Source organism: Myotis lucifugus, unplaced genomic scaffold (genome assembly GCF_000147115.1).
Source record: "Myotis lucifugus unplaced genomic scaffold, Myoluc2.0 scaffold_397, whole genome shotgun sequence".
NCBI classification, from domain to species: domain Eukaryota; kingdom Metazoa; phylum Chordata; class Mammalia; order Chiroptera; family Vespertilionidae; genus Myotis; species Myotis lucifugus.
In genome coordinates, this window is record NW_005871445.1 from 792,838 (window position 1) to 819,302 (window position 26,465).

Here is a 26,465-nt window from a genome sequence, read left to right on the forward strand (position 1 = left end):
CTTTGAACTGAAAATTAGGAAGGAGTCAGCCACAAGAAAAGGACTGTTCTTCGCAGAGGGCACAGCAATGCAAAGGCCCTGGGAAGCACATGAGCGTAGAAGCTTTGTGATGGAGGCAGATGGCCATGGCTGGAGCTTAGAGAGTGGGAGACGGTGGACAGACAGGCTGGGGCCAGGGCCTGGAGGGCCTTGCAGGCCATGGTGGGGAGTTGGGATTTATTTGGAGTACACTAGAGGGTTCTGAGCAGGGGAGTGACATGACCTGATCTGTTTTGAAGGTCACTGTAGCTACTGTGTGGAGAACTGGGTTGGAGAGCCAAAAAAAACAGGACCAGTGAAGCCAGTGGTGGGTAAGGGACGATGATGACAAGACTGCTGGCCACAGGGACCAGGGATGGATCTGAGAGGAGGTCTGGAGGTGAAACAGACAAGACTTGTTAATGGACTGCATGTGAGGGAAAAGGAAGACAGGATGACTTGGGGCCGTTATGACTGGGTAGATGTTGACCTAAAAGCCTCATCAGCAGTGTGCTCATCGTTCACTGAACAGCCCCAAGTCATCCTCTACTGAGACAGCTGGTGGACCAGTTCTGAGGGCCCGGAGTCGAAGATGACACAGCCCTGTGCTCCAGGGTCCTGCGGTGCAGGTTGGGGAGAAAGTCCAGCAAAGTCACATTACAGGTTCACCTTGGGGGGGAGGGGGTGTCAAGGAAGACATCACTCTGAGAAGAGCCATTGAGTTGGGTCTTAAAGGACCAGTGGGAGTGTTTCAAGGAAAGAGTGGAGAACAGGAGGGCAGTGTGAGCGGGTGTGGAAGCGCGCAGGTGTGTGATGCCAGTGTGCCAGGAGCACCGGGAATCCTCCCCCTTCTCCCTTTATCTCAGCCCCGTGCCCACCCTAGACTAACACGGACACTGGGGGCACAGCGGCAAACAAGCCAGGCACAGTCTGTTTGACAGGCGGCCCTGACACATCTGTGCAGCAAACATGGCAAAGTTTTTCCTAAGCCCTGAGCTGTGCAGTCTGATCATTGCTGTTATCCTTCTGGCTAAGGATGTATATGCATTAAAAAAAAATTTTTTTTTTACAGATGAGGAAACTGGCACTCAGAGAGAAATTACACTGTCACTTAGGGTTATGGTTTGACATGCCTGCATTGATTGTGTTCCATGCCACACTGGAGGCAGTCTGGCCTAAAAGTAAGAGCACCAGCTTTTTTAGTTGGGTCATTTTAATCTGTACACCCCAAAATCCTATTTTCCACTCTCCCTCTGCCTCCCTCACCTCTCTCTTTCCCTCTCTTTCTCTCTCTCTCTCTCTCTCTCTCTCTCTCTCTCTCTCTCACACACACACACACACACACACACACACACACACACTCCGGCTGCTAATGCCTCCTTGGAAACCAAAACACAGCAGGAGAAAAAGCGTTTCTCATGATGTAACTCCGCAAGCACGTGGCAGTTGTAGCAGAACCACAGAACAATCCCACGTCTCTTGTTTCCCTATGACAGCGTCTGGTCTGGTGTGTGTGGGCTCCTGAGGAGGGGAAGGAAAATCCCATATGCAACGTTGGTTTCCTTCCAAACTCAGAATTCTGCTTCAGCGTTTCAGGCTCAGGAAACCAAGAAAATAACATGAGACAGTCTGGTGCAGACCACTGTTGAGAAGGCAGAATAACCACTTTTTTCTAAGCTTATGGAGGCTGTTTCAAAGAAAATACACACATCCAGGAATGTTCAATTACAGGAGAGTGATCTCTTCCAAATGTTCGGACAAGTATGAAAATGGACACCAGGCCCAGTTCCTCGGCGTGGGGCTGCTCTCCGCCGACGTGGTCAAAGCTTGCTCCACCTTCCTGCGTCTTGAACAGAGGCTGCAACAAAGGCGAATAGGAAGGAAACAAAGCGGGATTCTGCCCACAACCCCTCCACCAATATTTGGCCCACTGCAGGAGCAATAAGTGTACATACGTGTACACACACACACACACACACACACACACACACACACACACTGAACCACAGACACAGGACCAGATTTTGTGTTGCCAAAAGGTTTCCTTGGGGCCCATCCCTCTGGGGCTGGACCACCTGCCCGCACTCGGGAAGGCGGGCTGTGTGGCTGGCACTGCTGTTATCTCTACCTCCTCCTGACCCTCTCTACGCTGGCCAAGCCTCTTTTCCTGGCAAGCAGCAGCGTCTGGCGGCTTTCACAGAGCGGCCTGGCCACGTAAGCACGTCAGACCTGCCATGCCATCACTCACTGCAGTGTCCGCCCACGCCCTCCCCTGCTCTTTTCATACCATCCCACCAGATGTTCAACATCCCACCTCTCACCTCCTCACTGAGGGGCAGGGAATGGGCTGGGAGGCAACACTGTGTCCAAAGGCCACTGCACCTCCGTGGAGAGAAAGCAGCAGCGTTTAGGAGTGAGGGCAGCGTTTAGAGATTGGAAGTGGGCAGATACCATGAAAAGGGAATACAGATGGGTAAAAGGGAAGCACCTACATTTATGGAGCTGAGGTAGGGTCTGCACGTGACAGGCACTTACCAACACCCCCACCCCCCAGCCCACACACTGTGCTGAAGCCCGAGAAGCAGGGATGAGTAAGGCCCATCGCGTCCTCAGAAACATCAAGTCCCCCCGGGGATGCCTAACCTTTGCAGGTAGGAGGACTTCCTGAATTTTTACATAAAAGTAAAACATGTACATGTTGAAAGTAGATAAATTGGGGGGAAAGGTACAAAATAGAAAAGTCCCCTCCCCCCCACAGCCCTTGGGCCTGTGCCCAGGTTACATAGTTCACAATATGTAGGGCATCAGTTAAGCACACATCCCTGTATGTAGAAATACAAGGAGATATACAGACATATCAGTATATATGAAAATGCATTTTAGAGACCTTCCTTTTCAACACTGAAAGTAATTTAGTTCTCTTTTTTACATCTGTTGATTAAGAAAAACCCTTGAGCCTGGCCAGTGTGGCTCAGTGGTTGAGTATCGACCTATGAACCAGGAGATTATGGTTCAATTCTGGGTCAGGGCACATGCCGGGGTTGCAGGCTCGATCCCCAGCGTGGGGCATGCAGGAGGCAGCCGGTCAATGATTCTCTCTCATCATGTTTCTCTCCTCTCTCCCTCTCCCTTCCTCTCTGAAATCAATGAAAATATTTTAATAAAAATAAAAAACCCTTGATAACAAAAAGCTATGATAAATGACCAACACCTTTAAATGAATTTGTGGTTTAATGGTCACAGCACTATTTACATTCATTTGGAAAAGAGCGAGACGTACCTACAGCACCTATTCTTCTGTCTGTGGGCAGCTGGACTCAGAGGCCTTACCATAGCCTGCAGCTCAGCTCGCTCCAGCCCGAGGTGCATGACCTGCCATCGATCGCAGGTCTGGTGAACTAAGAACAGGACAGCCATGGTACCACCTCTGAGGCAGGAAAAGGAGCCAGTGCCTCTGTGGCTTACAGAACAGATTCATCAGGATCTGAATTCTCACCTGTCACTTACTCTGTGCCCTTGGCAAGTTTCTGGACCTGGCTACGCCTCACCTTCCTCATCGGTAAAAATGGGGAGAATCGCAGTCCCTCCTCCCTCACAGATGTTGAAGGGTTCATAGGATGATGCACGTGAGAGTGCTGGGGCAGTGTCTCAATGAATGACAGCTGAGGCTAGTGCTTACCCCCTCACCTCCTCCCCCCCCCCCCCGCCCCGGGGCGGGGCAGGCATGGGCAATGCTCTCAGTACAAGACTATGAGAAACCAATTTGAAGTTAAGGCAACAGGAGAAATATGAGAAAGGGCTCTCAAAAGAAAACTAATGCTCTGATTGGCAGGATAGTTTTAAAGTAAACGCTTCACAAAGAGGCCGGCTAGCGCTTCCCCATGCCCCACGAGAACACACATGGCTACTCTTGAAACCACATGTTCCTTGGCTCCAAACAAAGCTGCGGAAAACAGGTGGAGAGAGATGCCCACCTGCAGCCACTGGCTGGTAAGGAAGACCTGATTTTTCCATCGGAAGCAGAGGCAGATTTTTCCGTAGGAAAACAGGAGGCCTAGGGATACTGTGGGAGGGCTTGAAGAGAGCTTCAGGAAATGGGGGTAAGACAGAGAATGAAGAGATGAGGATGGTCCACCCCAGACAGCTTTGGCATCGGATGGAAGAACACCATCTTTTCAGGGAAAGGCCGACTTGCATAGGGGGAGAAGTTCCTGACTCCCCCCGGCCAGCTGGGCAGAAAAGGGAAGGCAAGAGACACAGGCAGGAGATGGGGACTGGGGTTTTCTGAGCACTCCTGGGCATGTTCTCAAGCACAATGAGTTACATTAACAACACCAAATATTAACAGTGCAAGAGAAAGAGAAGAGATCATCTGACAAAGCAAGCCTCAGAGAAGATGGCAAGGGTGGGCTGGTTAGCTGCTTCCCCTGCCCCTGGAGAAAGGACGCTGTCACTCAGACCTGCCCTGGAGAAGGGCAGCCTGGGGAGGCGGGAGAAGCTGATTTTCATGAGAGTACCAGCCAGCGGAGCACCTGTAATGATACCCAGGGCTCGATGAAGTCTCCTGGAGGAGACGCTTTTAACGTATGCGAAACAGAAGCACAAAAATAAGACCATAAATTTCATCCAATGAGGATCTGATGTGACCTTCTGGGCAGACAAGGAAACTGTCACAGACTGGGAGACTCATGAGACTCAACAACTAAATGCAGGAGGAATCCTGGACTGAATCCTGGAACAGGAAAAAAAACGTTAGGGGGACACTGATGACATTTGAAAAAGGTCGACAGTTTAGTTCACAGTACTGCAACGATGTTAATTTGATAGCTGTACTGTGGTTATGTAAGCTGTTAACATGTAAGCTGGGTGAAGGGTATATGTGAACTTCTATTTACCTATCTGTAAGTGTAAAATTATCTCAAAACAATTTAAAAATTTAAAAAGGGATTCTACACCCTTACATCCCACTCCCCACCCCCAACAGAATCTCTACAACCAGGCCTATAACGAGGGCTCGCCCTTTCCTGTACAAACCATTGTTGGAGAGTTACAGCTCTGGGGTGTGGAGGTTCAGGTATTTCACACGGGTGACATGTGGGCCAAACATGCACTGTCTTGGTGGACAGAGGATGGGGACAGGAAATGACTTACTCCCTCTCTCCCGCCAAGTCCCTGCAACAGGCAGAAGACTTACTAGTACAGTGGGGCCTTGACTTAGGAGTGTCCCGACTAACGAGTTTTTTTGAGATCGAGCTGTCTCTCGGCCGATTTTTTGCTTTGAGTTGCAAGCTCAAAAAAATTCGGGTTAGAGTCAGCTTCAGATACCCCACCGCTAGTTGGCGCAGCGAACGTCACAGTGATTTGACATATGAGTAATTTGAGTTATGAGCTCCGTCATGGAACGAATTAAACTCGTAAGTCAAGGCCCCAGTGTAACTGGTCTGACTGGTAGCAGTCCAGGTCATTAACTGGGCCACACCTTTAGGAGCATCACTAAGTGCCAAAAGGTCACACACCTGTTAAAGGCCCTCTTTTCTCCCCATTTGCTGCTGTGAGATCCCGAGGGGAACAGGGCCCTGCCTGGGCTCAGCCTTCTCTGACTCCCACATGTACCCCTAAGTGTGCCTGCCTGGCCTGCACGTTCCTGGACACTGCTGCTGGCCAGGGGTATACAGAGAAAATGACATTTTCACATCAAACTATATAAATAGATTTTGGTTTCAAAACCATAAACTGGGTCAACACATTCGCCTTCCCCTTTTCAAATCTTGTTAAAATGACCAAAGAAATAAAAAACAAGAACAAGAAATCTGATGCAGTGTTAAAATACAAGGAAGGATGACATCAACAAACCAGAAAATGGAACTAGATTAAGGAAAAAGCAATGGGTGTTAGATATCTGGCCATAAAATCAACTGTTTCCTCTATCCAAACAATAAATGGCAAAAATGTACTGGCACAAGAGTCTACATATATATTTTTTAAGAAATGTACAAATTTCATTTGAGGCAAATTATGAAATTTTACTAGAAGACAAAAAAAAGGAGTTTAAAATCAAAGGAGAGCTATTTCACTTCTCTTAATAAGGAACAATATTGTAAAGACATCAACTCTCCCCAGCTGATGTATGTATAAATGTAAGCTCACTCTAAATCCTAAGGGAATTCATTTTGGCATTCAACACATTCATTTAAACTTCCATCTGGAAGAATAGTTAAAAGAGCTCAGAGTTTTCAGAAAAGCAGCGTGATGAGAAGGGGCTTGTCCCACCAGGAGAGATGAATGGATTGGCAGGACAGAGCAGTCCACAACACAGGACCCAGGATACATGAGAATTAGTATCCAACCAAGACAGCATTTCAAACAGTGAGGAAGAATGCACTAGTCAATAAATGTTGGTGAAACAATCTACTATTCACTTGAGGGGGGCATTAGTTTAAAATTTTACCCCATCCTATATTATCCTAAAAGGGTAATATGCAAATCAACCCAACTGTGGAACAACCAGTTGCTATGACATGCACTGACCACCAGGGGGCAGACGCTCAGTGCAGGAGCTGCCCCCTGGTGATCAGTGCGCTCCCACAGGAGGAACACCGCTCAGCCAGAAGCCGGGCTGATGGCTGGCGAGCTGGTGAGAGCAGCGGTGGTGGCAGGAGCCTCTCCTGCCTCAGAAGCAGTGCTAAGGATGTCTGACTGATGGCTCCCAGACTGCGAGAGGGCACAGGCCGGGCTAAGGAACAACCCCCCACCCCTCCACGCCCCCTCCCCGCCTTAGCGCACAAATGTCATGCACTGGCCTCTAGTATTATATATAATAAATTTTTGATGGATTAAAGATTTAAATAAAAAATCCTCACAAAAATACTAGTGGGTACACAAATCACTTTTTAATAATCTCGGGGTGAAGAAGTCCTCTCTAGGGTGAAACAAAAGTCAGAAAACAAAGGAAACTATTGGCAGGTTTAACTACAATAAAAATTAAAACTTCTGACTAGGAAGAGACATTATAAAAAAGATGAAAGAAAAGACCAAAAAAAAACGATGAAAGACAATCTACAAAGTGGGGGAAGGGTGTTTGTGATGTTACATAAGAGATGAGGAAGTAATATCCTTAATACAGAAACACACCCCCCTGCCCTGGCTGGTTGGAGAATCATCCTGTACACCAAAAGGTTTTGGGTTTGATTCATGGTCAGGCCACATACCTAGGCTGCAGGTTCCCTCCCCGGTCAGGACACACGGGAGGCAATCTATCAATGTTTCTCTCTCTTTCTCTCTCTCCCTTCCTCTCTCTGTGAAGTCAATAAAACCATATCCTCAGGTGTGGGTTGAAAAAATAAAGGATGAATCCCCTTCCAAGAGCTGTGGCTCAACTCTCAGCAGACGTGTGGTCTTGGGCAGGGGCTTGTCACCTGCAAAGAGAGAAGCTAAGAGTGGCACCTTTCACAGGTGTGAGGTTTATGGTATGAGGATTATATTATATGTTGTATGTAAAGCACTAAGCCCAGAATCTGAGCAAAGCAAGGAAATCATCAGACTGGCAACCAGGGAGTATGTTCCAGGAAGGTCACTGACTGCAACACCACCTACAAAAGGCATGAAAACACTGAGAAACCACATGGATGTTTCAGGACAGGCAGTGGAATGTGTCCATTCAAGGGGACACTAAGCAGTGGTTTAAAAGGATGAGATAGATCAACATATACAGACAGAGAAAGATGTCCACAAATTCAGGACATATTAACATTAGTTCATTCAACGTGTATTTACTGAAAGTCTAGGTAAGAGACTATGATGAAGTCTCTTACCTACACTAGTATGTGTCAGGCACTGTTCCAGGTGCTGGGCATAGAGCAGTGAAGAAAAAGCCAAAAGTTCCCCTGTACATTCTGGAGTAAACAGACAACAAATAAAAATAAAGCATTCAGTATAATATATGGTATGTTGGCTGGTGATAGATAAGAGGAAAAAACCAAAGCAGGAAAAGGGGACAGGGAAAGTGGGAAGGGGACAGGGTTACAATTTTGAAGGGGGTAGGGGGGCGTCCGAGAAGCCCTCACTGAGAAAGTGACATCTGGACATGTTTTTAAATATTGATGCCTACTGTAAACACACATACACGTACAGAAGGATATCTATTCAATTGTTTTTATCATTGCTTCTTAAAGGTGTCATTGTATGACACTTTTACTTTCTACTTTTTGTATACCTGTTCTATTTTTTCAATTATTATGATAAACATTTATGAGAAGCATAGCATTTAAAGAGAAAATTGAAAATAAACTTCCATAGATAAGCACTTCAAGGATGGCTCACCACCAGGTATTACAGACTTAGGCGGTTGAAGTCAGATGTCTGGTGCTGTGGCGCCACCTGGTGGCCATTTCCTAACTGATAACTCATTTCCAACTGTGAAAAGGAAGCAAGAGACAGAGGTACAACTGTATATAAAAACCCTCTTGCCCTGTGGACAAGGACTGGAAGGGAAACAGGCAAACAAACAGTTTGATTTGTGGGGGTGCAAAGCAATGGTGGGGTTTATTTAGCTTAGTTTTCAATCATAATCTTATAATGGTGCTTCATTCCTTTATGCGTAACTGCAATGAAGCAGTCCAATGGGACAGCCGAATGTGCTCACTGGAGAGACAGGAGTGGAGTGATAGCTGGGCAGCACAGAGCTAACCCAGGCCATGTGCATGTGTCCCCAAGAAGGCTGGGAGATTCCTAAGCAGTGACAGGGACTCAGGCAGTGGTTCTCAACCTTCTGGCCCTTTAAATACAGTTCCTCATGTTGTGACCCAACCATAAAATTATTTTCGTTGCTACTTCATAACTGTAATGTTGCTACTGTTATGAATCATAATGTAAATATCTGATATGCAGGATGGTCTTAGGCGACCCCTGTGAAAGGGTCGTTCGACCGCCAAAGGGGTCGCGACCCACAGGTTGAGAACCGCTGGACTCAGGTCACATGGTACTTGGAAGAGGAGGGGTCTTTCCCAATGAAAGGTCCCAGGAGTCTGGCCGGAAGGAGCAGACACACCCCTGCCCTCAATGATTAATCACGGACTGAGCATGTGCTCAGACCACTAAGCTAGTGCCTCCTCAGTGAAGCCCAAAGGAGACTGAGGCATATCCCCTGGGTGACGGGGCAGCAACGTTGATCACACCGAGGACTCTGCTTGGAATACTTGTCTCTTCTCCATCCTTCGGGTGTGGGTCAAGGGCCTCTCTGTGCACCTTCCGTTTAGCCTACTGTAGCGCTTGTCACTATGGCAGGATTGCTTTCTCTGGGCATCTCCCTGCTAAACCAGAAATCATACCTATCTCATTTAACCTCAGAGACAGGACTTGTAAGTCCAACAGTTCTGGATTTGAATCCTGACACAGCCACCTACCACCTACATGACATTTGCAAGCACCTATAAGCTTCCATTTCCCCCTCTGTAGAGTGGGGATCTGGGACTGTACTCACCTCCTGGGAGCATAAACTAACAATCCAGCTGGCACTCAGGAGAACCGGCGGGGACCAGGCACCTGTCTAAGAGCTTTACATGTCTTATATTCCTGAACTGAGGCCACCTCTGTGCAGTATTGATCACAGTGTAAGGGCGCAAATGTTATTTTATCCACAGTTTCCAGCACAGCTCCCAGCAGAGTCTGTTGTGTTCGCAATAAAAATGAATGAACTACTCCCCCAGCCTGCTGCAGAAAGGGGCAAGATTACAGCAAGATTGCGATGCTTAAGCCACCCCATCAGCACCCCCAGACACCTGCAAAAAAAGGCTCAAGAACTGCACCAAAGGACTTCAAGGAGAGAAGGTGCTCTGGCAGGTGCAAACACCCCTGCAGTATGGGGGAGAAGGGGAGTGAGGGAGAATTGGCACAAATACCTGGGGCTAATGCACTGGGCTCAGGTTCAGGTTCAGCTCAGGCAAGACCCAGGTGGATCCACCCCAGACTTGGCTGGCCGGCCGGCATGGCTCAGTGGTTGAGCATCGACCTATGAACCAGGAGGTCATGGTTCAATTCCCGGTCAAGGCACACGCCCAGGTTGCAGGCTCAATCCCCAGTGTGGTGCATGCAGGAGGCAGCCAATCAATGATTCTCTCTCATCATCAATATTTCTATCTCTATCTCCCTCTCCCTTCATCTCTGAAATCAATAAAAATATATAAAAATAATAAATATGAGTGAGACTTGCCACTTCCCTTTCCAGGCTCCCTAAAGACTGACCTTCAACACACCAACCAGTAATCACCCATGTGAAGATCATGCCTGGTCCTTGCTTTCCATCTGTTTCCTCCCCTTCCACCCACCCCCCACTCCCTTGCATACCAATCCATTCCTAAGTGGTCAGGGCCATGGCCCTCACAGGGTAGGATCAGGAGACAAGGTTGTGCAGAAAGCTGGGTGTGAGGGAATGAGGGGGCACTTAAAGGCACCCAACCCATGGAGAATCCCAGGTGCTGCCTGTGGGGGAGCGTGTTCTGTGATGAGAGTATGCAGTCCCTCTTCCAGGCCCTTCCCCATCCAGCCCTTTGGACATGGCTTCCAGCCCAGGAAGGAGAGCTGTGCAGACCAGAACAGATGACAAAATGTCACTGGAGCAGCCGGTGCCAAGCCCACTCTGCTGTCTCCCACCCCAGTGTAGACAGAGATGGGTCATCTCCTCTCCCTCCTCCCTGCTCCTTCCCCTGTCTCAATATCTCTGCTCTGCTTTGTCCTTCAGCTAGAAAAGGTCACAGGTATTTTCCTCAGGTGCATTTAATAGATAATGCCATGTTCTGTGCCCTCCCATGTTTTAAATGTCGTTCGTTTGCAATGAGCTGTGAGTGACATCTTGGCTGGGTACACCGAGGGCTGCAGCCCCTCCCTGTGACAGTCTGGAGATGCCAATCCACTGTCTTCCAGCCTCCAGGGCTGCACATGGGAAGACCAGCAAGAGTCTGATTCTCTTTCCTTTGAAAACCTGTTCTTCCTTCCAACAAAATTTTAAGGTTTTTTCTCTTTCTTCTTGGAGTTTAGGAACTTTACTAGAAAATAGGTCTAAGTGTTGGTCTCAATGTGAGCTTAATGAATCCATTTAATCTGAAGAATCAAATCTTTCTTCAGTTCAGTGAAATTTTCTTCAGTGACTCCTCCATCTATTCCTTTCTCTCCTCTGAAACTCCCATTATCCCCGTGCCAGGTCCCCTGGACAAGGTTTCCAAGTGCCTCACATTTTAATTCATTATTCCCACTTCTTTTTGTTACTATTCTGGGTTCTGAGGCATTTCTTCTATTTGACCTTCCAAACCACTAATTTCAGTTCTTTTATTGATTTTTAAATTCAAACGCCCTGTTTTCAGTTCCAGAAAGCCTCTGGTACACTGTACTCTCGTCCCTTAGGAAGTTCTCTCCCTATAAATTAAAGCCCTAATGCATCCTCTCCATCCATCCTGCCTCAGGATCCACTGCTCCAAGTGAGAGGCTGTCCCTACAAATGAGCTGTCCTTTGACTTTGCCTGAAGGGTGTGGGCTCTCATACCCCGTTCGTGCCAGGCTACTCGAGCTTCTGCAGCAGTAGCAAGCCTGTGGCCCTGGACAACCTGACAGCCTTTGCTCAAGGGGCCCATACAAAAGGAGCTGGCAAACCATGACCATCCTGTTGCGAATGGGGGAGCAGATCCTGTGCCCCCCACCTCCGGTGACGACAGGGGAGAGGCAATCCTCTGGGAGCAATTCTGCCCAGATCCCCTGGGATCAGGGTGATCGGCAGCCCCATCAAGGGCACAGGCAGCAGGTAGCTGCAGATGCAGCCCCTCTCGTGGAATTCAGTTCTAATCAGACCTAAAGCACAGACAGCAGAGAGAAACTAGACTGACCCCCAAGTCAAATCTCAACTCTGCTACCTGCGTACGGTGTGACCTCAGGGAAATGACTTATCTGAGTCTCATTTTTCTCATGTGCTTACCTGTAAGCCAACAGTTGTTTCCAGTGTTCTCCTTCGGGAAACCGATCCCACTGATAAGTAAGCTATTGGGAAGTTGCTTCTTCTAAGCACTATATGAATTACTTGTCCTGTAGTTAATCATGAAATATCAAGGAAGACTGGGGCCCTGCCAGGAAAGTATCAGAAACTTCACCTTCTGCCTCTTTTGTGATAATGGGTTGACAGAAGGGTAAGGCTACTAGAAAAATCTCATAAATATTGTAATACTTCAGCTTTTAACATTTTTGTAACTGCTCCTACCTGAATAGAACCTCCAACACTCTCTGCCTCTTCCCATATTCTTTTATGTTATATCAAGACCTGAGGCCATGGCTGCAAAGGGGATGGATTCTGGGAGCCCTAGAAGATTCCATGTTGCTTTCTGAGCACCTAATGTAAGATATTAAGCAAGGCACTGCATGGGATACAATAATAAGCAAGACACATTTCCCACCTTAAAAGAGCTTAAAGTCTAGTCGAGGAGTCAAGGCAGGAAGGACAGGGTAAATCAAAAGAGCAGAATGCAATGCAGAATGTGGCCAGGGGGTCAAAACACATGCCACAAAGGTTTAAAGGAAGGCGAGCTCCAGTGAGCGGGGGAATGCTGAAAAGCATTCTTAGAAGAGGTACCAAATGGGGAGGGCAGGATCTCAGGGAGCAGGAATTGCAGGGAGAAAGGTTGGAGGGTGGTAGCTGGTTGCCCAGTAATTGTCACCTCTTCATATTCCCTCACCCCATCCTCCCATGACCAAGCATAACCCACACAACGAGCTGGCCCTTTCTGATGAAGAGTCTGGAGCTAGGACAGCTGAAAGCAAGGAGGGGAGCTGGACTGGGAAGAGAGGAGGGGGCTTGCAGGGAGGTACATGGACCCGAGCTTGAGGGAAAGGAGGATGTCCAGGTAACCCCAGCTGCTGGAGAGTCAGATACAGAACATTTGTCTTCCGACCAATGGGAGCAAAAGGATGACAGCACAACAGAGTAACAAGAGGTTTTGCACATGGAAGTAGAGAGACAAAGAAAAGAGAAAAACCCTTGACATAAGAACCACAGAGAAAACCCCAGAGTTTAATCTGGGGAAAAGGATCCCTTGACACACCCCCTGTGTACATGTGTGGCTCGCCAAGGGTACCTGAGGGCCCCAAAGCCCCTCCCCCTGTGCCTCTGCCTTTCTCTTCAGCTTCACCACCACCTCTGGTCCCATGCATCAGCAACAAGAAACCAACCCAAGTACAGGATGCTGACTGAGGAACTTGAGGTTCACCACTGGCCACCTGCTTCCCACAGCCAGGCCTCTGCTCAGGCTGCCCCTTCTGTTATGACTTAGAGCCACAGCTTGCCAAACCTCTGGTTTCTTCCCTACCAACAGTTTAAAAAAATTAAGTAAGCACCTCTCACACACATATATTTATTTGTAAATTAAATATATGTTCTAATGTATCAGCATGTTATGTACATTATAAAGCTACAAATGATCAAAGGAAGAGATAAAGATGAAATAAGTATGTTAAAATAATTATTTTATTTATCAACAATACAAAAACTGTCATTCTTGTTAACAATAGTTTTAGTGAGAGCAATGTGATTAAGAAGCTTTCTTTTTCAGTGTTTTAAATAAATAAACTTTTTATAAAAGTGCAACATGTGTTCAGAAAAGCACACGGGGCTTTTCCAGAACTGTCACAGAGTGAATACCCCCGTGACCAGCACCCAGATGAAGAGACAGAGCGCAGCCAGCCCCAGAACCCACCGCACCCCCTCCTCTCTCTACCTGCCTCCCAAGGGCAGCCACTACTCAGACTCCTAGACTTTGTATGAATGCAATCATACAGTATGTAACCTGTGTCTGATGAACATTATGTCTAAAGTCCATCCTTTTTCACTGAATTAGTGTTCATTAGTGCTTCCTGATGACAGTGTTGCTCTGTGGGAGTTTACCACATGCATCTTCCGTCCATCCTATCACTGACGGACACTCAACTTTCTCCCGTCTGGCTATTACAGATGTGCTGCTGTAAACCTTCTTGAGCACACCTTTGGCACACATTTGTATGCCTTCCTGCTGTGTTGACACCTAGGAGTGGAACTGCAGAATCACAAGGCAAGTGTATGTTCAGCTTTGGTAGATGAGGCCAGTTTTCCAACTCAGGCTAAACCAACTAACACGCCCACCAGCAGGGTCTGACAGCCTGGCTGCTCCACAACCTTGCCAGCACTTGGTATGGTCTTTTTCTTTTTCTCATTTTAGCCATTCTGGTGGGTAAGATATCACAAAGTAAGTATTACAGTCCCTTTTAAAGATGAGGAAGGAAATGAAGTGCCTCTCTCCAGCTCACAAACCTGAGGTGGTCAGAGCAGGAACCCAGGTCTTTTGACTCCAAATAGTGCACTATTTCCATTGTTTCCACTTATGTAGGGAGCAAAACATTCCTTCCTACATAAACACCCTCACAAGAGGCTAAAGCAGAACATGCTTGTGGAGACTTACACATAAAAATGTCTGGATATATGTACCCCAAATATTAACAATAAGAGGATGGTTGCTTTTTGTCTACCTTTGTTTTCTTAGTTTGCTACGATTAATATTTAATAACGAGAAAAGAACTATTTTTAAAAATTGAGACCTAATTTATATACCATAAAATGTACGCTTTTCTGGAGATTCAGCAGTTTCTAGTGTATTCACCAAGTTGTACAACCATTACCACTCTCTAATTCCAGAACCTTTTCATCACCCCCAGAAGAAACCCTGTGTCCACTGGCACTCACTCCCATTCCTCCCGTCTCTCAGCAGCCACTCAACTACTTTCTGTCTTTATGGATTTGTTTCTTCTAGACATCATATTCGTGTCTGGTGTCTTTTACTTAGAATGTTCTCAAGGCTCATCTATGTTATAGCATGAATCAGTACTTTGTTGTTTTTTTACGGCTGAATAATATTTCACTGTATGGATATACCACCTTTTGCTTATCCATTCATCAATTAACAGATATTTGGGCTGTTTCCATTTTGCTATTATGAATAATACTGCTATGAAATGAATGTATAAGCTTTTGTATAGACATATGTTTCAGTTCTCTTGGGTATATACCTAAGAGAAGGATTGTTAGGTCACGTGGTAACTTGATGTTTAATTTTTTGAGGAACCACCAAATTGTTTTCTAAAGAACGTGCACCATTTTACATTCCCACCAGCAGTGTGCTAACCTGCAGAATGAAGGTGCCAAGCAAACGCCCTGTCTTTTCCAGGACGTTGGAAAAGACAGTGCCCAGAGGAACAACCATACAAGTGGTCCCAGGTGTTCTGCATACTACTCAAATCTTTCATCACTCATATCTGGGTAGCTCTGTGGAGTGCAGTGTGTTCATACACATGATCTCTGGTTTGAGCAGGAATTCTATTCCTGCTTCTATTAATAATGGTTTAATGTTTTATCTTCTTTCAGTAATTGTTTCGTTTGTATTCTATTTTATAAGTACAATCACAACAGTTACTTAGAAATGATTTTATACTTGAATGGTTCCACTCTCACTGCCAATCCTTTCCTACGCTGACTTGCCCATTCATGGTCTTTTACTTTATCTTTCAGTGGCCAGACACGCCTCTTAGTGTTTTTTTTCTCAGGAATGGTGCATGGCTGTAGCTAAAGCTACACACAAGGTATGTCCTTGCATGACTGAAATGAATTTCTTTACTGTCAAATGTGAACTGAAACTTGGCTGAGTATAAAATTATTGGGTCATAACCCTCTTCCCTCAAAATTCAATGGGTACTGCTCCACAGCTTTCTGGAACCTACTGTAGACAAGTCTAAGACCAGCCTAGTCTTTTTTTTCCCCTTTGACTTTAAGTTTCCTTCTGCCTAGGTGCTTATGTATCCTCTCTTCAGTCTCAAAATTTAAAAATTTCTTCACCTGGATATTATTTTAAGTGTTACCTAGTTTGCTAGTTTTGCCTGATTCATGATGAACCCAAGTCTTCTTCAGTTCAGAAAAATTGAGGATTACTTCTATTCCATTTGTTATGATCTCCGATCTGGTCCATCATCCACATCTGGGGTTTCCTGTTGCTTTCTTGACCCTTCTGAGATGGGCAGTGGATCCTCCTCTTGACTCCTGACTCTCTGTAGTGCCAGCTAATTTCAGATGCTGCATTGTGTGATTTATTTCATGTTCTTTAAGTCTCAAGCTCCTTTTTCATCTCAGTCTGCTGACTCATCATCTCATCTTTCAGAGCATCTATAACTTCTCTGAGAGAACAAAGATGATGATGTTTGAAATGTATTTCAGTCTCATGAGTAAAGGCTTGGAAACTTTTCCCCAAATCCTGCTCTTCCTTTAGTTCTTGCATGCCTTGTTTATTTCCCTTTTGCTGCTGATTTCCTCAGTAGGTCCTTGTGAATGTTAGTGTTTCTATTTGTTCATTCTTGAGTGAACACAGATATTTACCCAAAAACAGTGTAGACGGATTCCCTTCAGTTTCCTCTATATGCCCTGATGGATTCAAGTTTTCCTGGACAGGCCAGAAGCTAAAGTCCAGAACCACATCTGTCACTCATCAACTGTGACCACTCTTTAGTCAACATCTTCATTTCTCTTGCCTCAGTTTCCTTGTATATAAAACAGGAAAGTTGAGCTAATCTTTAAACATCCTTTAGTTCTACTTTTTTTATACTCTTATATATCATATAGATTTAAAGTTTCATTAGACTGGAATTAGTTATCAAGAATTTTGCTAAATATATGTATAAACAAATACCCTATTTCTTAAGGCTTACTGTACTTTATTTCAAATTAGGTAAACCACAAACATTAAGCTCAAGAAATAACTTCATTTGATTATATATAAGAAGAAAGAGAGTTAGAAACAATTTACCAAGAGCTAGCAGAATACATGCCCCAGGGATATACTGGGTACGCAATGGGTGCAAGAAGGCAAAAGCTATACACAAGCAACTGACAGTTAGCTTTCCTCCTTTACAGTTTCCACAGGGTCCTGTCAACACCACGATATTCAGTCTTGTCTAAACACTGAACACCAGTCAGAGACTATGATACCTGACCATGTCATCGCTGGGCCAGTCTTTCCACAGCCCACAAACATTTTAAGAGATAACACTGATTGAGAGCTTCCTATTGGCACACACTCCACATGCATCATCCCATTGAATTCTGCCAACCACCTGCTCGGAGACGGTCCTCCATAGTCTCTGGCTCTGTAGTCTCCAACGTGCCTTATTGGGTATGCCAAGAATGCAGGGTCCTGGCCACCCTAACCCAGGCCATTTGGGTAGTGAGTCCTTAGGCAAAGGCAGAATTTGAAACCAGCTAAGTCTGCGCCCTATTCTGAACCACTTCTTTATATGCTATCCCACAGGAGCTGAACAGCATGCTACACTCTGTACTGGAACATGCACTCCCATCTAGCCATCTGCTCCCTTCTCTTTGCCTAAGCATTGGGGCTTCTGAACTCCTCAAACATTAACCCCTCTTCTTTTACCTTTCCTAGGGAGCAAATGGCTTCATACCAGGGTGGTTGGCTCTGGTATTAGGGACAGCTACTTCCGAGTTATCCCTGACCCTTTCTTAGTACTCCCCACCTGTGGCTTTCAGCACCAGGGTCAGTGACAGCCCGGTCTCTGCCTCCATCTTACACTCCAAGATCTTTGAGTTCAGGATAATACAAAACACATGTTGGATCACAGATCAGTTTCCCATTGGCTTTCTCGGATTAAAGCCTCTTCACTGGATTCTGTAAGCGATTTCAGTCAGGCATTTAGACCTAACAAGGGGATTTCCACTTCTGCCAGTTTAGGATCTTCTCTCCACCGGCAGTCTGGATAGATGTCATGTACTCTAACTCTGAGACCCCCTCATGTATTCTAACTCTGAACCTAAAAGTTCTGGGAATTCTATAGCAGGCTCTTCCCTGCTCCCCAAGCTCAAATACAGAAGGGACCAACAATGTGCTCCCAAATCACAGGGCTCCCGGGTTCAGATGCAATAGCCCCCTTACTCACCTCCCAAACTCCAGTCTCCTCCCACACCACCCATCCTCCACCAGGATCATAACTGATGGCGCTTCTCTCCTTCTATAACTCCAGAATGATTCTCCACGCACCACAGGATAACATCTGAACTCCTGAGCACTGCCTGCAAGTCCCTCTGAGTACCGACCTCAAACCACTTCTCCAACCTCACCTTCCTTAGCTCGTCCTCCTCCCTTCACCACAAGCCTCACATTCCAGCAGCACACACAGCGCACCTGAGACAGCGCATGCTCTCTCCTGCAGTATGTCACCCTTCACCTGGGAAACTGAAAATCTACCTTTAACATCCTGTGATCCTGATTTGGTCCCATAAGCTTCCATTTCCACCACTTACACCCCTGACACAGCATCATCATTTATTCATTCCTATCTGTCAGGTCTGTGGGCTCCTAAGGACAAGGAGTCAAGCCAGTTACATGCTCAGTAAATGTTTACTTCATGAATGAAAACCACTAATAAGACCAAGGTATTCTTCCATCCCCTGGAGAAGCATAGGAGGCAACCGATCTTTAAAGCAATAAAAATAAGCCCAGCTGCCGAAACTGGTTTGGCTCAGTGGATAGAGCGTCGGCCTGAGGACCGAAAGGTCTCAGGTTCGATTCCGGTCAAGGGCATGTACCTGGGTTGCGGGCACATCCCCAGTGGGAGATGTGCAGGAGGCAGCTGATGGATGTTTCTCTCTCATCGATGTTTCTAACTCTCTCTCTCTCTCCCTTCCTCTCTGTAAAAAATCAATAAAATATATTAAAAAAAAAAATAAGCCCAGCTGCTATCTTGGAAACCACGCAGGAATGTTTCAGTAAGGATGCTTTGGTGACAGATGGGAGCTCTGAAGAAGAAGCCTCAGCAACTGTAGAATTTGTCCGAATTCCCATTGCAGGTCAGGAAAACAGTGCTGTGAACACCGGGGCAGGAACACTATAGTGTCTCCCAAGTGTCGGTGTCCCAGCCACACTGGCTTGCTGTTACTTCTTGAATTTACCAGACCCTCGCTCAGCTGGGACCATGACAGATACAGCTGCCACCTCTTCACCTGGCTAACTCCAATTCACCTTTCCGCTGAGAGGCTATTTCTGACCCTCCTAGCCAGATAAAACCATCCGTTTATGGCCTCTAAGCCCTTGTACTCCTCTTCTGGAGCCATTACCATAATTAATTTTTCATATACTTGTTATTATTTTTATATGTATTGAATGCTACTACTAGACTGTAAGCTAAAAGGTAGCAAGGACCAGACCTGTCTTTCTCCTCTATTGTAGCCCCACAGTCAGCATAGTGCTGGCGCTCCGCAGGCCCTGAACAACGACTGGATAAATGGGTGGATGAATGGATGGATGGACAGATGGGCCGGCACGCAGGTAGATCTGGAAGACAGGGAGGAACAAAGAAGGAATAAGGCTACCTTTGATTGTTGGTACAATACTTTAATATTACCCAGCTCTCTTTACTCAGACTCAACCCTCACAAAACCACCTCAGATCTTAAAACTGGGGCTTTCCACTGAAGAAAGGATGTGCACACACAGGAGATATTCCTGTTTGCTTGGGAAGCAGGTGTCACAGCAAATTGACACACCTGGCATTCTGGCTTCATATTCAGTGATCTTTCTGTAATACCAGGCTGCTCTCTCTGTTCCACAAGTATACTGGCTATGCTGATGACACTAAGTTCCAAGAATCTCTCAGCCCTTAAGGAGCCTTCTAATATTACGATGAAGCCCCTGTGACCAGTCCGTGTGTTGCTAACAGCCCACCAGAGGCCTTGCCTTTTCTCAGCCACAGATCTGCACTAAGTCAGGTCTTAGATCCTCTTCCCATGCAGTCACACTGCAGATTCAACAAAAAACCTTGCCGCGGAGGTTTCGTCGGAGAGAAATGCTTCTTTGTGGACATAGTCTATACACAATGTTCCATGAGCTGCGGTAGCTGTTGAGAACTTGCAATATGCAAATGGATATGCTGAAGTCTATGAGTGTTGCTGGGTAGGGAATCAGGACACCTGAGTATAAAACCCTGGCAAAGTTCCCATGCTCATCCGGAAAGTAGGGAGAATGGACTCAATGATCTCTAACCTTTGGGATGGACTAGCACTACATCTGATGAGCACAAAGGCCACAGGAGTGCTCACTGCAAAACAGCCCAGCAGCAGGTTTGCCCAGAGATAAAGTATAGAAATAGCTAATGGAAGCAACCAGCATCTTTTGAAAATATCAAAAGAATGCTACACATCAATCAGCAAGTAACTTCTGATTTTATTAAAAAGCTTCGCAACAGGAACGAATTCTAATCTTAGCTATCAGCATCAATGATTACTATACTGGAGCCATTTACAAGAAAGACCAGGGTTTCCTGGTCCCTAGAATGAAACCGGACCTTAAAACCCATCACTCCAAATTGAACTCAACTTTTCAAATTTCATAATCAGGAAATTAAAATAACTAAAACCAAGGGAAAATATTACAAATACGTCTTTTCAACGAGTCTCTCTGTTTCCTTACCTCACCTGTGACTCCTCCACTGTATGTCAGAAACCACCCCTTGAGGCAGCGTAAGGTGTGAGAAAAGACACATGAGGAGCCCCAAACTTCTCCCATAGCTACACCTTCAACAGTCTAAACTCTCTGAGCTTCTATTTTATCCTCTGCAGTTCAAAGCCTACCCCCACCTACCATGCAGAATAAATATGAAGCTGAAAATTTTGGTGTTAAGAGACTTTGTAATGTGTTGGGATATTTTATAATAAAGGGACCTCAGATCCAACCAACAACCTTCTCATTTTATAGATTCAAATCAGTTCCTGGGCACTCATTCAACAAACACATATGGAGCACCTATGAGCCAGATGCTATATGCCAGGCATTGAGGACCCGAAGGTGACCAAAGCAGCCACAGTGCATGATCTGATGGGACTGTATTATACCAAACCAGAGGAGACAGATGCCACCAACAATTACACTGAAGAGCATATTGGTACACCCTGCAGGCCTTGCTAACAATTTGGTCTTTTTACTAAGAGAATTTAGAAACCAATGAAGGGGTTTGAGCAGAGGGAATGACATACTCAGATCATCAGGGCAGGAGGAACAAATGCAGACTCTTACTCTGCGAAGCAGTAGGGGAGTCACAAGGAAGTGGCTGTTGGTCACACAGTGTTATTACATCCTACAGCAGGGTGCTTGCTGCGACAGCCTAATGGAGAAACAATCTTCAAATACTAGTGGACAAAGTGTTAGAGAAATGATGCCTAGAGGGGAAAAAAGAAACAGCCACAGAAAGGACACAAAATAAGAAATATTTCAAAATAGTGAAATTCATTAATTCCATATAATAGAATTTATTGCCACAAAGAGACACAACAAATTCTCCTAAATTTATTAACTTGTTTTCCATAAATATTTAATTACTCAGAAATGTACCAAAAGTACAGATTCCCTTGACCTAGTTATTAAGCTTATACAAGAGTGAGTGAGAATTATTGTATCCAATAAACACAAATTTAATTACGTTCATTATTCTTTCTTTCCTCTCCAATAAGATGATCGTAGAGAAACCTTTGACTGTTGAACCAAGCATTTAATTTTCTTCTGATTACTCAAGTAATTGTCTTAAACTTAAAATAAAACCTTATAATAAAATTATTTAAATCCTAAAGAGGGACAGTATCATATTGCATTAGTTCCTATTGAAGACCCATTATTTATGTGGAATCACAGAAGAAAAGAAAGAACTGGGGACACCAGCCTTCCGTTCCTAAACTGGCTGAGAGAGGGCCCACCCTCAAAGTGACTCTGTCCTCTCCCTCACTGGAGCCCTATGGCTGCCCTAAGCTTGCATCTGCACTCCCTACACATGCCGAGTTGTACCTGCCACCCTCCACAGGGCATCCAAAAAGCCCTCTAACATTGGTTATTGTAGCTCACATTTACCAGGTGCTCATGGTGTGTGAGCACTATGCGAAGTCCTGTTCCACAGCACCTCCTTGAAGCCTTATAGGAACCATGAGGAGGTAAGTACCATCACACTTCCTGCACTGGTGAGGAAACAGGAGTGACCACCTGCCTGAAACCACAGGGCTTGTGAGTGGTGGATCACAACACGAACCCACATCGTCCTGACGCGAGTCTGTGCTTTCAGTGCTGCCCTATCCGCCTCTCTGACGCTCAGGAGATAAATCTTCTGCAAAGAACACAAGGGATTTGAAAGCTCTGCAGAAAAACCGTGCAAGGATTTGCTGCTCTGGGTCTTCATGGTCTCTGCTCACCTCAGTAAGTGCAGGCAAGACAAGCCTGATTCATGCCTCCCCACAGGGAAAAGTCCTGGAATTGATTGTTTCAGGTGATTGCTCCTGGTAGTGCTGGGAAATCACCTTTGAGAAGAACTTGTGCAAAAGAAGAAACACTTGTAGACAAACCCATGGCCCTGGATCAACAGGGCCCCTGAGGAATGTTTTAGGACTCCTTGAGCACTTTGTGACTTCATAGCTGCTTTCTTTAATAACTTAGCCATCATCTTCACCTTCACCACCCAAATAGCACCACTCCCCTATACTAGAACCCAGAGAAAATAGCCAAAGAGGTGCTTCTTGCTGCTCCCACAGCACTGAGGATAATTAAAATGACAGTGAACACTCTGTGAGCATCAGCTTCCTGTCAGGCACCCTGATAAACATTTGCATTATTTCACTGACTCTTTAACAACAGCCCCAAGGAAGGTACCACTGCTATCCCCATTGTACATATCAGTAAACTGAGACTCAGAAGGGGGAGCATACTTGCCCAAGGTCCCAGAGGCCATGGGGAGAAGAGCTAGGATTTGAACCCAGGTCTGCCTGGCTCCAGAGTCTGAATCTTCTTGGCCACTTCACTTGAGGTCCTCCATCACATATGACTTCTCCACCTACCAACCAGCAGCTCCACAAGGGACAGAATGGAGCTCCTTCATCTGCATAGGCCCAGCATCCAGCAAAGGGTTTAGAACAAAGCAGGGGCCCAGCAAGGATGGTGAATGAATGCCACATGAAGGGAGTGATACTTTCTCTCTTTCTAAGAAAGTGGCTCCAGAAATGCTCCAGGATGCCCCTCACAGAAGCCAACCTGACCAACTATCTCCTACCCCTGGTCAAAATTTACAGACCACCTACTCATCTCCCTCAGGTCTGCTCCTCTACAACCCCACCCCAAGGGGAGGGTGAGCAGCCATACTTCTGAGGAAAGGAGCAGTGGGAGTCAGCAGCTACGCAGTTCACTTTTACATTTGTCCTTTTTTCTGCCTCCCCATCTTATCCTGGAGCATCTGAAGCAAACATTTCTTTCCTCTCCCATCCCTAAGACTTAGTAGGACAAGTAGCACCAGCCATACCCAAAGTCTACAGCTGGTATATGGCACAGTACATGCCTGTCTTGGAATCAGCACTCAAATACTTGGGGAATGAAGTAACAGAGTCCAGAGTCTGGGTTTCACCAGAGACCTGATGACTTATCGATAAGAGTCTGCCAACAACTGGTGGCATGACGTGTCTGAGCAGAGATCCATCACAATGTCCACAAAAGCCTATCCTGGAGACTCAGCAACAATGAAAGCAGAAGACTCAGCAACAATGAAAACAGGAGACTCCCTGCGCAGTAATATGCATGCAACAATGCTCCCATCATGGTGTATAACAATGAAAGTCACTTGTGCCTATAACTGAGTAGGTTTCACAAAGAAGGGAAAATTTGAGTTGGGAAGCCATTCTCAAATCACCAAGGGGGAAGTCATGGTTTCCTGCCTCCATGGTCCCCATACTGGCCACCTCCCCACCATCATACCCACCATGCTGTTTTGTAACCAGTGACTTGTGTGCCTGTCTCCCTGAATAGTATATGAGCATCTCAAGGGCTAGGACTTTGGGCATTCATTCTCCATGGCTCACCCTCAACAGCTAAGTAAATATCTGCTGATGAAGAATAAGAGTCAACTTTAGATTATTAGTAACATTCCAGCTACCCTTCTTGAGCATCTACTACCACCTGCTATTGCTGCAAGTACTTGCCTTTATGGTCTCATTTCCTCTACACAAAAAAAACCAAAAGGCAGATCCTATTATCATTATCCATTTTATAAATAAGGAAACTAAAACACAGAAAAATTAGGTAAATTGTCTCAAGTAATACAGTAAGTGACAGAGCTGAACTATGAATAATATGTCAATGAAAAATCAATTTTCAATTACTAGTGAACAAATTCCCTTTCCTTTCTCTGTCCTCTGCCTTGAATCCAAATAGGTGGATTACCCTTTAGTCTATTGTTCACTGGGACCAAAGCCATTTCTTTCCTAGAGGAGAACAAGGGCTATCTCTTGTTATTCTTCTAAACAATGACTGCTAACCATTACTGAGTCAACATCATTGGGGGTGGGGGGTGAAATGGAAATCAAAATTGTGCTTTCAATATCAGTCAAAAACATTTATTAAGGAGGAACTCTACCTACCAATTGGAACATTTTCCAATGTTGGAACAATTTCCCAAATAGATCAAGTTAATAGATGAAACAGCAAGAGTGTGTACAGAATGTCATAATTTGTGTGAGAGAAAAAGTATATAATAAACAAAAAAAAATGGTAATAGTGTTTGCCTTAGGGAGAAGAACTAGGAACTAGAACCTCAAGGCAAGAAATTTTACATTTGTTCCCTCTTTGAACTACTTGCCTTTAAAAATATCCATGTGTGATTCTGTTTTTAATTTCTTAAAAAATAAGATAAAAACATCATTTAAAGAAACCACTTATTGCCAGGCCTTTCCTAAATACTCAGGTCTGTAGAGGAGCAGACCTGAGGGAGATGAGTAGGTGGTCTGTAACCATTAAAAATTATGCATGTTTATGTACATAAATTGGATGAACTTAATTTGGGATGAAATGGGACTGTTAAACAACTTTTGTCTTTCATGTTGAGGTTCACTAAGTTCACGAATGTTGCAACATTTTTTCTGTGCCAGGCAAAGTGCTAGATATTTTTTAAAGAACTAAAGAACAGGTCACTAGTTTCCTCCCTCCTGTCTTTCAAGAAAATATGAGGGCATACTAATCAGAATGCTAGAGCTAGGACTACTCTTTTAAAATATATTTTTATTGATTTCAGAGAGGAAGGGAGAGGGAGAGACAGAAACATCAATGATGACAGAGAATGATCAGCTGCCTCCTGCACGCCCCCTACTGGGGATTGAGCCCAAAACCTGGTCATGTCCCCTGACAGGAAACTGAACTATGACCTGGTTCATAGATCAGAGCTCAACCACTGAGCAACACAGGCGGGGCACGAGGACCACTCTTAATGCTCACATAGCCTAACATTCTCACTCAGCTAAGAAAACGGAGGCCTGGAGAGGGGAAGGGATTGGACCAGAGTTACATAAGAAGTGAAAGCCTCAGAATCACTACCAGTCCTTCTACGCTACACGCTGTTCTGTTGTGTTGAAAGATGGGCAGGCAGGGGGGCAGAAATGGACCCTAGCATATACTGAGTGCCTACTACATCAGGTGCTGTCACATATTCTAACTCATTTGTTCTTCATAATGAGCTCTCAAGGTAGGCATAATTATCCTCATTTTACAAATAAGGAAACCAAAGCTCTGAGAAGCTAAGAAACTGGTGCATGAGGCTTCAAATGCAGACCTGTCTGACTTCCAAACCAGAGGTCCTACCCTCCATACTGCAAAAGAAAATCAACTTTAAAAGGTAGACTGGGCTATGTCAAATAGAACCTCAGAGGCAATATTTCCCATTAATGAAATCTGTCTCTCAACCCTGGATATTATCACTGCAATAATAACAATCAAAAAGCCATCCCCTCGTTATCCAACACAGGTCCCAGCTCTTGTGTGCCACCAAGTTTGGATTTTCCTTTTAACCCACAGAGCATGATGGTTATCCAGAGGGCACCAATCTCTGACAGCCATTTACACAGTTTCTGCTGGGACAGAATAGAACAACTCACACACGCTGCTGCTAGACCGTATAGGTACCTGCCGCCAGAGTAAGGACCCAACCAACCATGAGATGCCCCTCCCATGATGCCACTAGGTCACCAACACAAAACTGGTGGTAGTGAGAGAAGCCAGCACCAGGGTGGTTCGTCCCCAAAAGTCCCCTATCTTCTAGAGCAGTGGTTCTCAACCTTCTGGCCCTTTAAATACAGTTCCTCATGTTGTGACCCGACCATAAAATTATTTTCATTGCTACTTCATAACTGTCATGTTGCTACTGTTATGAATCATAATGTAAATATCTGATATGCAGGATGGTCTTAGGCGACCCCTGTGAAAGGGTCGTTCAACCGCCAAAGGGGTCGCGACCCACAGGTTGAGAACCACTGTAATCTCAAGTGAAGACAAATGCAGACCAACAGAGGAGAAGCCTCCTCCTGCCTTCTCTGCTGGCCAT

The 26,465-nt window shown here is 45.5% G+C and overlaps 1 protein-coding gene across 2 annotated transcripts in view; it reads right to left on the reverse strand.

Moving 5' to 3' along the window:
* The window catches only part of RALGPS1 (Ral GEF with PH domain and SH3 binding motif 1), a 228,297-nt gene that overhangs the window by 192,866 nt on the left and 8,966 nt on the right, over positions 1-26,465 (reverse strand). The window contains exon 1 of one of the 2 annotated variants that reach the window (XM_023743513.1): positions 19,283-19,405. The exons of the other annotated variant lie outside the window; for it this stretch is intronic. The gene's annotated coding sequence lies outside the window, so the exon portion shown is untranslated. Of the gene's footprint in view, positions 1-19,282; positions 19,406-26,465 lie in introns of those variants that run through there. 2 annotated transcript variants of the gene reach the window in all.